At 34.3% G+C, this 12,001-nt stretch overlaps 1 protein-coding gene and 1 pseudogene across 4 annotated transcripts in view; one reads left to right on the forward strand and one right to left on the reverse strand.

The window, feature by feature from the left end:
• The window catches only part of LOC141498341 (zinc finger protein 474-like), a 99,043-nt gene that overhangs the window by 64,837 nt on the left and 22,205 nt on the right, over positions 1 to 12,001 (reverse strand). The gene's annotated exons all lie outside the window — the stretch shown is intronic.
• On the forward strand, positions 1,317 to 7,870 carry LOC141498871 (uncharacterized; annotated as a pseudogene).

The following is a 12,001-nucleotide window of genomic DNA, read 5'->3' on the forward strand; positions in this document are numbered from 1 at the left end:
TCTATGGATAATTCAGTAAGAAATTCCAAAATAAATTAATATACAATATGATACTTGTTGACATCAAATGAAAAGGTAGGAAAATATGAAGAATGAAGGATGAAGATGAAGAAAAATTATGGGCAAGTGTGTTAAAAACAAGAATAAAGAAATCTTGGTAAATATTAAACAAAATCATCCCTAAAACAAAAATGGAAAGTCAAATTTGAAAGAAAACAACTAGAAGAAAAATGGAATATATTTAAAAATATGACTCTAACAAATGTTTTTCTCCATTATGATTGAAAGAAGTACCACACTTGGTCCTTAGCTAGCAATATAGTCTCAGATGAGTTTATCAAGAAGCTAGAAGTGATACTAAGAAAAAAAAGCAACTAGATTAAACAAGAGGACTTCTATATTGTAGGAGACACAATTGAAACATTACCAGAGTATCTATTTGTAAAGTGTCTAAAGGAACACTTTAAAAAAGGAAAAATTCCAGATATTACTAATAATCCCTCCAACAAAAAGGAAATAAGAAAATATCAACAGCTACAAAACATAATCAGTCATCATACATACTTAAAATGAAAGCATCTTCAATAAGGATATTAGGAAACAAGAAGGTTTTAAAAGTGATATTCATCAATAGACAACCTCTTTCCTTTTAAACAATTCACAGGATAATGCAGAGAAAATCAGACTATCCTTATTATTTGCAGATTACCAAAAAAATACTAATTTTGACTACTGTCATTCCTAGATGGGGTATCATGAGATTTAGATGTCCCTATCACTGGATATCCCTAAGTAGTATTCTATTAAAACCCTTTCATAAGAAATGAAGTTGGAATGCCAGAATGGGAAACTTTTAGAAACATAATTTTTATTCTGCTAATAAGAAATTTGAAATCTTATGGACCCAAAATAAATAAAGAAATGAATTAATTTTCTTTACTAGAGATAATGAAATGACACATAATTGTTTGTTTGGTAGTCAATCATTTGTTTTCAGTGGGTATTTAGTCTCCTTAAGGTTTTGTACTTCTACTTTTAGAATAAAAGAATTTAAAATGTATATTAAATAAAATTCTGAAACAAAAGTTTCATCAGAATCCTAGAGAATAACTATAAAATAGACATCATTTCATAGTAAAGATGCTTGAGACTAGAGTCGAGATGGTAGAGTAAGGCAGTAACTCACCCAAATTTCCAAATTCACATCTAAACAGCTATAAAATAATAACTCAAAATGAATTTTGAAGCAGAATGAATAAAAGGATGGGGTGAAACAATTTTGTAGTCCAAAGAAACTTAGAAGGTTGAAAGGAAAAATGTATCTCACTAGGGTAAAAAAGTATAGTCCAGAACAGGAAGTGTCTAGGTCACTCAGCAACAACTGGGCTAGCACCCATCAAGATGAGCCCTTGGATGTCGGCCAGCAGCAAGTAACCAAGCACAAGAAAAGGAAAAGAAAGAAGAAGGAGGCCAGCATGAGACTTTGCCCTACCACAGTAGCTTGGGATAGTGTCCCCTATACCCCAGCAGTAGACACAACTTTAACATGAAGTTAAAAGCCACAAAAAGGATAGAAATGAGCAAAATACAATCATAAAAGAACCTGACCATAGAAAGTTACTATGGTGGCAGGGAAGTTCAAAACCTAAACTCAGAAGAGGATAGCACTGTCATGCTACATGAGAAGCTACAAAGAATAATATAAATTGAACTTCTAGGAAAACTCTAAAAGAATTTTAAAACTCAAATAAAAGAGGTAGGAGAAAAATTGGAAAAAAGAAGTGAGAGTGATGCAAGAGAATCATGGAAAAAGGATCAGACACTTGGTAAAGAAAACATAAGAATTAGAAAAAGATGTACAAAAATTCACTAAAGAAAACAATTCCTTAAAAAGTGGAATGGGGGGAGGAGAGCCAAAATGATGAAGGAAAAAGCAGGGACTCACCTGAGCTCTCTCTATAAACAATAAATAAATTCCATAAAACTAATTCTGGAGCAGTAGTATTCAATCGAGTGGGGTGAACAATTTGCCATCAGATAGTCATCAGTTCAGGCCACATCAGTGCAGACTGGTCCTGAGAAAACTAGGACTTGGGAGCAGCAAAGGTTGCTTTTGGAGCTCTCCATCCACAGATAGTAAATAGGTCAAACAATTGGTTAGAACGAGATTACAGGGATCTTTTGACTGACCCTGGGGACAGGACTCTAAAGCTTTACTCCTTTTGAATTTGGGTCAGAGCCCTGAGTGGAAGTCCTAGGGTGGGGAGAAGTGCAAGCACACTGGAACTTGCAAACACCATAGTATGATAACTCTGATCACAGTTCCAGGGCAGAAAAGAATGCTTATGGTCATTCACAGAGCACAATACAGTACAGAAGAGTAGTAAACACACCTCTCCTTAGATCAAAACACCTTGGAAAAACTGAAAACTTTTAGGTCCCCTAGAAGTATCTCTGAAAACAGTTCAACCAAAAATCTCAAGTTTGGGACAGAGTGCCCTCTGTCCTAGAAACAAAGTCCCACTTTAACAAAGAATTGAAAGTCAAGAAATAGGCAAGAAAAATAAGCAAATAACAGAAAAAAATTCACTATAGAAAGTTACTGTGGTGACAAGGAAGATCAAAACATACACTCAGAAGACAAGAAATTCAAAATTCCTTCATACAAACACTCAAAGAAAAGTATTAATTGGTTTCAGACCGTGGAAGGATTTTTAAAAACAAGTTAAGAGAGGTAGAAGAAAAAGTAGGAAGAGAAATGAGAATGATACAAGAAAATCATGATAAAGAAGTCAACAGTTTGGTAAAGGAGATCCCCAAAATACTGAAGAGACTAACACTAAAAAAAGACTTGGCCAATATGGTAAAAGTGGAAAATGCAATGAGAAATGGAATGTCTTGAAAGGCAGAATCAATCTAATGGTTTACATTAAGATATAAATATTCACTGAAGAGAACTCCTTAAAAAAAGTAGATTGGGTGGGGGCAGCTAGGTGGTGCAGTGGATAGAGCACCAGCCCTGGAGTTAGGAGTACCTGAGTTCAAATCTGGCCTCAGACAATAATTACCTAGCTGTGTGGCCTTGGGCAAGTCACTTAACCCCATCGCCTTGCAAAAAAAAAACAACTTAAAAAAATAGATTGAATCAAATGGAAAAGGAGATACAAAATCTCACTTAACAAAATAAATCCTTAAAAATTAGAATGGCACTTAGGTGGTGCAGTAGATAGAGCACCAGTCCTGGACCTAGGAGGACCTGAGTTCAAATTTGACCTCAGTCACTTATTGCCTAGCTGTGTGAGTTTCATTGCCTTAAATACATTTTTTTCTTGTTCACATTTATTTTTAATTTTTTTTATTTTGTTAAATTTATTTTTATTGAAGATATTATTTGAGTTTTACAATTTTCCCTCCTCCCCATGGAAAACAATCTGTCAGTCTTTACTTTGTTTCCATGTTGTACATTGATCCAAATTGAGTGTGATGAGAGAGAAATCATATCCTTAAAGAAGAGACAAGAAATCTAAGAGGTAACAAGATCAGACAATAAGATGTCTGTTATTTTCTAAATTAAAGGGAATAATCCAGATACAGATGGCACTCTCCTTTGTAGACAGCCCAAAATTGTTCCCGCTTGTTGCACTGATGGAATAAGCGAGTCCTTCAAGGTTGATCATCACTCCCATGTAGCTGTTAGGGTATACAGTGTTTTTCTGGTTCTGCTCACTCAGCATCAGTTCATGCACTCCAGGCTTCCCTGAAATCCCATCCCTCCTGGTTTTTAATAGAACAAAAGTGTTCCATGACATACATATATCATTGTGTGCTAAGCCATTCCCCAACTGAAGGACATTTACTTGTTTTCCAAATCTTTGCCACCACAAACAGGGCTGCTATAAATATTTTTGTACAAGTGATGTTTTTACCTTTTTTTCATCATCTCTTCAGGATATAGACCCAGTAGTGGTATTGCTGGGTCAAAGGGTATGCACATTTTTGTTGACCTTTGGGCATAATTTCAAATAGCTCTCCAGAAAGGTTGGATGAGTTCACAGCTCCACCAACAGTGTAATAGTGTCCTAGATTTCCCACAACCCTTTCAACAATGATCATTATCCTTTCTGATCATATTGGCCAATCTGGGAGGTGTGAGGTGGTACCTCAGAGAAGCTTTAATTTGCATTTCTCTAATAATTAATGATTTAGAGCATTTTTTCATATGTCTATGGATTTCTTTGATCTCCTCATCTGTAAATTGCCTTTGCATATCCCTTGACCATTTGTCATTTGGGGAATGGCTTTTTGTTTTAAAAATATGACTCAGTTCTCTGTATATTTTTGGAATGAGTCCTTTGTCAGAATCATTAGTTGTAAAGATTGTTTCCCAATTTACTACATTTCTTTTGATCTTGGTTACAGTGGTTTTATCTGAGCAAAAGCTTTTTAATTTAATGTAACTGAAATCATCTAATTGGTTTTTGGTGATGTTCTCTAAATCTTCCTTCATCATCAACTGCTCCCCTTTCCATAGATCTGACAGGTAAACTAGTCCTTGAACTTCTAATTTGCTTATAGTATTGTTTTTCATGTCTAAGTCCTGTAGCCATTTGGATCTTATCCTGGTTAAAGGGTGTTAGGTGTTGGTCTAATTTAAGTTTCTTCCATACTAATTTCCAATTATCCCAGCAGTTTTTATCAAAGAGGGAGTTTTTATCCCGGTCTAATTATGTTCCTTTCAACAGTCAACTTGGGAAATACAATTCTCAAAAGTTAGATGTTCTCTTCCCATTTATTAAGTCTTATTTTTGAGAATTGTATTTCCCAAGTTGACTGTTGAAAGGAACATAATTAGACAGAGGTTATAGGTATGATGTGATGATACTTTAGGTCATGAGAGTTGTATTTCTATTGGGATACCTGGAGGGAGAGTACTCAGACTGAAGGTGTGGGTATAAATTGAATATGGTATGATGATATTTATAGCTCTTGAGAATTGTGCTTCTATTAGGACAGTTGAAAAAAGTACACTTTGATAGAGGGAATGGGTGCAAGATAGGTATAAAACAAGTAAGACTTGAAAAAGGATTACATTGGGAGAAGATGGGGAATTAGAGTATAATTAGAAATACAAAATACAAAGGCCTTATTGTAATGTAGGGAGAGTGTAAACACTGAGTAAATTTTACTCTCAACAGATTGAACTCAAATTTTTAAAGGAGAAGTTAAATAAGTTAAGGAGAAAGTAGACAAAACTATACTAATGGGGGAATTTTAACTTTCCCTTCTCAGAATTAGGTAAATCTAATAGAAATATCAAGAAAAAATGTTAAGGAGGTAAATAGAATTTTAGAAAAGTTAAGTTAGATATGACTGACCACTGGAGAAAATTGAATGAGAATAGAAAGAAATATACTTCCAATAACAAAGCCAACAGAAATCATATGATTATTTCAATAGATGCAGAAAAAATAAAATACTCATTCTTACTGGAAAACACTGGAAAACATAGGAATAAGTAGAAATTTCCTTAAATGAAGCTTGACAAGATAAAACCATTAGTAAGCATTCTTTGAAATGGGGATAAGTTAGAAGTCTTCCAAATAAAATCAAGGGTGAAGCAAGGATGCCCATATCATCATTATTATTCAATATTATACAATGTTAGGTATAGCAATAAAAGAAAGAAGAAATAGAAGAAATTAGAATGGATGATGGTATAAACCCAGGAACTGTATGAGCAAAATTGCAAAATACTTTTCAGACCAAGTTAAATCTAAACAAGTAGAAAAATATCAATTGCTTATGAGTAGGTTGGGTCAATATAATAAAAATATATTCAACCTAAATTAATTTACTTATTCAGTGCCATACCAATCAAATTATCAAAAAAATATTTTATAGAGATAGAAATAATAACAATATTCATCTGGAAGAACAAAAGATCAAGCATATTAAGAGAATTAATAAAAAAATGTGAAGGAAGGTGACCTTTTTGTACCGAATCTTAAACTATATTAGAAAGTGATAATCATCAAACAATTTGGTATTGGTTAAGAAATACAGTGGTACATCAGTGGTATAATTACACATGATAGTAAATAACCATAGAAATTTAGCATTTGATAAACTCAAAGACACAAGCTTTTGTGACAAGAACTCAATATTTGACCAAAACTGTTGGCAAAATTAGAAAATAATTTAACAGAAGCTAGGTATAAACTATTATCTAGACTAAATACCAAGATAAGATTAAAATGTGTACAAGAGTTAGGCATAAAGGGTCATAAATGAATTAGAGGAACATGGAATAGTTTGCCTATCAGTTCTTTGCATAGGGGAAAAATTTATGACCAAACAAGAAATAGAAAGTATTACAAGAAGTAAAGTGAATTTAATCATATTAAATTAAAAAGATCTTCACAAATGAAACCAGTGCAATCAATATTAGAAGGAATGCAGAAAGCTGGGAGAAAGGGGAATTTAAAATAAAGGCCTCATTTCTCAAATATATAGAGAACTGAATCAAATTTATAAGAATACAAGTCATTCCTTAATTGATAAATGATGAAAAACATCAGTTTTCTATATTCATAAGAAAAATGCTGTATATCATTCTTGATTAGAAAAAAATGTAAATTGAAATAACTCTGAGGTACCGCCTCATACCTATCAGTTTAACTAATATGAGACAAAAGGGAAATGATATATTTTGGAGAGATTTGGGAAAATTGGGACACAATGGACTATTGGAGTTTTGAACTGATCTGGACAATTTGGAACTATGCTCCTAAAAAATAATGGTCTTTAATCCAGCAATACCTCTAATAGGTCTTTAACCCAAAGAGATTAAAAAAAAAGAAATGCCCCAGAAGAAGAGAGAAGAGGGAAAACCATCAAAGATGGTTCTTTTAAAATAATTCTTCAGGGAGCAGGTCAGTCCTTCAGACAAAAAAGAATAATAAGGATATCAAAGTCCAAGTCAAGATCTGGATCTAGAGATCTACAGGCCTGCTCACATTGTTATGATAAGAAGATTCAGGCACCATTTTGGTAGTGGCTCTTCTTTTGTATTCAGAAGAAAATTAAGTCAGAGGAAGTCAAGGGGCTGAGGGAAATCCTATAGATCTTAGGCAACAAGGTCAAAAAATAGAAAAAGAAGGTAAAGCTAAAGACCTCATTCACTGTCCCATAGTCAAAGTAGTGGAAGATCAGGTTGCAGAAGAACTTGTAGACAATCTTGTGAAAAAAAGACCATTGTTAAAGTCAAGAAAACAAAAAGAAAAAGGGAAAGAGAAAGAACTATACAACTCTAAGCATGGGAATTCTGGAAACATCAAAGCTGGATTAGAACATCTGCCAACTGTTAAACAAGCCAAAACTAGACTGGAACTGCTAAATAGAAAGAATTACAAGAAGTAAAGTGAATTCAATTATATTAAATATAATTGAAGCTTGAAGCTGCTGCTAAAGTCAATGAATCTCGAAAGAACCAAGTGAAAAAGAAGCAAAAGAGAAGAAATGTGTAAGACCTAGCCACCTTTAGATAGCAAGTGAAATGAATCAAAGATATTGACGTGATTGAAAGTGACTGCTGTGTTCAACAGACATTCAGATAAAGTAGTCATAAAGTTCACTGACTTTAGTGAGGGAAAGCAGAAGCCATCTCCAGGAACAGTAACTATGAATTTGCTATACATTGAAAAAGAAACAGATCTTGTAAGAATCCCTACTAAAATCAGGTCGAGACAATAATTCTCCAACTCAGTCAAATCTATTTGTTGAGGAAAAGTGGTTCAAGAAATTAGTTGCTCTCTGGCAAGAAGGACTGATGGGTAATACTGTTGCTTTAACCAATGCAGGATTGAATTAACTATAAAATTGGAATTTAATTCTTAAAATGTTAAGTTTGGAGGAACACCATTATGAACTGTCAATTATGTGATATTCATATTAATAAATCGGACTAGCTCAATAAAGTGGCTATTGCAGGCTCCCCCCCAAAAAAGGAAAGGAAAAGGACCTATTTATATACAAAAACATTTTAACAGTTTTTTTTGTGGTGGCAAAGAATTAGAAATTGAGGGCATGCCATCAATTGTGGAATGGCTGAACAATTTGTGCTATGCTTATGATGGAATATTATACTATAAAAAATAACTGATACAAAGTGAAATGAACATAACCCAGAAAATAATGTATGCAGTTAACAGTAATACCATAAGATAATCAATTGTGAATGACTTAGCTATTCAACAATACAATGAACCTGATAATTCCAAAGGTTTCATGATGAAAAATGCTATTGACCCCCTGATAAGGTACTGATAAAGTCTGAATGCAGATTGAAGCAAGAGGTGGTTTTTTTAAACTTTTTCTTCTTTTACAACATGACTAATATAGAAATATATTTAGCATGATTACACATGTATAGTTATATCAAATTGCTCACTGTCTCAGGGAGGGGAAAGGACAGAGATGGAGGGAGATAATTTAGAAAGCAAAATTTAAAAAAATATTTAAATTTTCTTTTCTTTTTTTTTTAGGTTTCTTTTGCAAGGCAATGGGTTTAAGTGGCTTGCCCAAGGCCACACAGCTTGGTAATTATTAAGTGTCTGAGACCAGATTTGAACTCAGGTACTCCTGACTCCAGGGCCAGTGCTCTATCCACTGCGCCACCTAGCCACCCCCCCAAATTTTTAAATTTTCTTGACATATAATTTGGAAAAATATTATTCAAAGAAAAATAGTGAAGCTGTATGTAAGTAACTTAATATTATAGGTCACATGAAAATGTAGAAAGAACATTAAATACCACTATTTTACACACTATATTTGTGGTCAAATTATTATTCATTTGTCATTTCAAGGTTTCAGTTTCCTTATCTATGAAATGGTCCCTTCAAAGGTCCCTTCAAACATGAAATCCTAAATTCATACAAGAATTTAGGACCAAGTTTTCCTTTTTTCCATCAATGTCACCAGCTGACTGACCTGCTAATCATATGGGACAGCTAGGAGGACCTGAGTTCAAATTTGACCTCAGACACTTACCATGTAACCTTGGGCAACTCACTTAAACCTGATTGCTTCACATCTAGGTCTATTTCTAATCATACTGATTCATATCTGGCCCAGATGGACTCTAGAGAAGAAAGTGAGACTGATGATTTAGCACAGTCCCCCTCACTCAAATCCAATCCAATTCATGTATTTTTCATGACATCATCTCTTTAATGTCATGGTCTTCTTTGAAAATGAAGGACAAACATTATAATTATCAGCAGCAGTTTTAAGATACTGATTGACAGCTATGCTAGCCAGTACCGGGGATCATAGAAATATTAAATATATCCTTCTTCTTCTTTATCACTACTAATGAAGGTCCATCATGATATATGATGGTGTCCTAAAATGTCATAAACCACTATCTATTCCTCATAATCTTTGGAAGAAAACTTAGGACCTCTCTTGACACTTTGGATTAGGACCAAGGGGTGATGGGAAAACAACCTTCAACTGTGTTTCTAAATTTGAAGTTGAAGTAATGCTACTCATTATCACTCATTTTTTTTAAACCTGAGACAAACTTAAGAATTGTAACTTCTTTCCTCTATCCACTAACAGAAGTAAATCTTAGAGGGGAACTCTGTAATTTTATGTGTTATTTATAAACTCAGTAAGTCTCATATGCTATTTCCCCCTACACATAACCAAACCAGAGGTTTCTATTTTCAGAGAGAAAAATCAAAGAAAAGGAAGTACAATTACAGGTCAAATCGTAAACCTGGAAGTAGTGGTACATCCTAAGAGTTTTCCTGACTCTAGCAGTCTAACCTGCCTAGAGGAGGCATGAGAGAGTTCTATTGACTTTTGGTAATATTGGTTCTCATTGCTTTTCTGGTTTAAAAAATTAACCTAGTACAATGATAAAGTAAATAATCTTCTCTACATTAGGCCAGAAAAACTAGAGAGCTAATGACTGAAAACTCAGTTTCTGCTCTCCCTAAGGTAAAATGGAAGAGCAGGTGATGTTTCAAGCGAGGCAAGGATTTCAAAGTAAAAATGTCAGCAGACTGAGGAGTGGTTATTTAAGGTCCCAGGGAAACTTCTTAATGCAGTGGAGAGAGATTTTGGCAACAACATTGTGAGTAATCAGGGAGCTGCCATGTACCTAAGCCACCACCCAGAGAAAAGCACAGCATGAGATGATATTTAATGTCATTATTAGTCATTTTTAGTACTTTCTGACTGTCTATGATCCCATTGGAGAGGTTCGCCATTTTACTTCTCGAATTCATTTTTCAGGTGAATAAACTGAGGCAAATAGAATTAAGTAACTTGCCAGGGAGACAGTTTTGTGTCTGAGGTCATATTTCAATATAAAAAGATGAGTCTTCCTAACTCCAGATTCAGCTCTCCAATCTATTGCTCCACCTAGTTGTCTGCAGCTAGTGAGAGGATATGGCTACCAGAAAAACAAACAGAGCTGAAGCAAAAAAGATATATTTGCATTGCTCACAAGCTTGTGATGCCCTTCTAGTCCTCTGTTGTACTTCTATCTTTTTTGGTCTCTCAAAAGAGAAAAATTTGCATTTTCCCTCCAAATATTGTTTCTGTTAATTATCTGTTAATTTTCTGTTTTGGGCATGTGTTTTCAGAATAAACTAGCTTTTATAAGATATTGTTTACTTGTATTTGTGTATCTATATGTTTCCTTGGGTAAAAAGTAAAAATAACTCAAAGGAAAATAATGATGATGTCCTAAAATGTCAGAAACCACTATCTATTCCTCATAATCTTTGGAAGAAAACTTAGGGTGCTAGTAGGACCTGAGTTCAAATTTTACCTCAGACACTTACCATGTGAGTCAGGATGGGAAAGAAAGAATGGCTTTGTTCTAAATTACCAGTTTCATTTTCAGAGGGCAGCTAGATGGCATAGTGGATAGAACAGCCCAAGAATCATGAGGACCTGAGTTCAAATCTGATCTCAGATGCTTGATAATTACTAGCTGTGTGACCTTGGACAAGTCACTTAACCCCATTGTCCCACCAAAAAAAGTTTATTAGTAAGCTCCCCAAAAGCCGAGAAATTCAAATGAATCTAGTCCTAAATATTACATAAATGCTATTATGCAGAAAGGAAATGTGATAAAGAGAAGTTTTTTTCTGTAAGTTCCATTGAGAAAGTTGATCTTGGGTAACTCCTTTCCCTATTATTCCAAGTCCTGGGCAGGTACAAGGAAATCTCTTCTGAGGAATAGAGTGAAAGTGTTGACTATGACAAATTCATGTCTGGAGAATCCCTGAAGAGAAGAGTTATCAAAAAGTGACTCAGTCTACAAGAGGGTAGCAGTCACCTAGGAGGAAGTATTCAGATTTCGCCCCCAATCCTCAGGCAATGAGGCAGAATTGCTTAGGAAGGGATTATATTATATAGTAGATCACAGTGGCAGGATATGGAAACAATATAACAGTAGTACTTAAAAGAGTCATTTATTCTTTAGTAAGAGTTCGGGGTCAGCATACAAATACCTATTTAAAATGAATTTGGAATAACTAAGATCTTGGCAACTTATCTTATTACTTCCTGGCAAATAGAGGGAGAAGAAATGGAGGCAGTGTCAGAGTTTTGTATACTTGGGTTGAGATCACTACAGATAATGACTGGAGCTTGTTCTTTGGAAGGAAAGTCATGGCAAATCCGGACAAAATGTCAAAAAATAGAAACATTACCTTGCCAAAAAACAGCACATAGTCAAAGCTATGGTTTTTCCAGAAGCAATAGTACAGCTATAAGAGTTGAACTACAAGGAAAACTGAGTGCCACAGTATCAATGCTTTCAAATTGTGATGCTGGAGACGATTTTTAAAAGTCCCTTGAACAAGGAGATCAAATCAGCCAATTCTTAAAGAGTTGAACTCTTCTAGAAGGTTAAATATTGAAACTGAAGCTTAAATATTTGGGGCAAATGATGAGAAAATGGGACTCATTGGAAAAG

This window comes from Macrotis lagotis, chromosome X, assembly GCF_037893015.1.
Source record: "Macrotis lagotis isolate mMagLag1 chromosome X, bilby.v1.9.chrom.fasta, whole genome shotgun sequence".
Taxonomy (NCBI): Eukaryota; Metazoa; Chordata; class Mammalia; order Peramelemorphia; family Peramelidae; genus Macrotis; species Macrotis lagotis.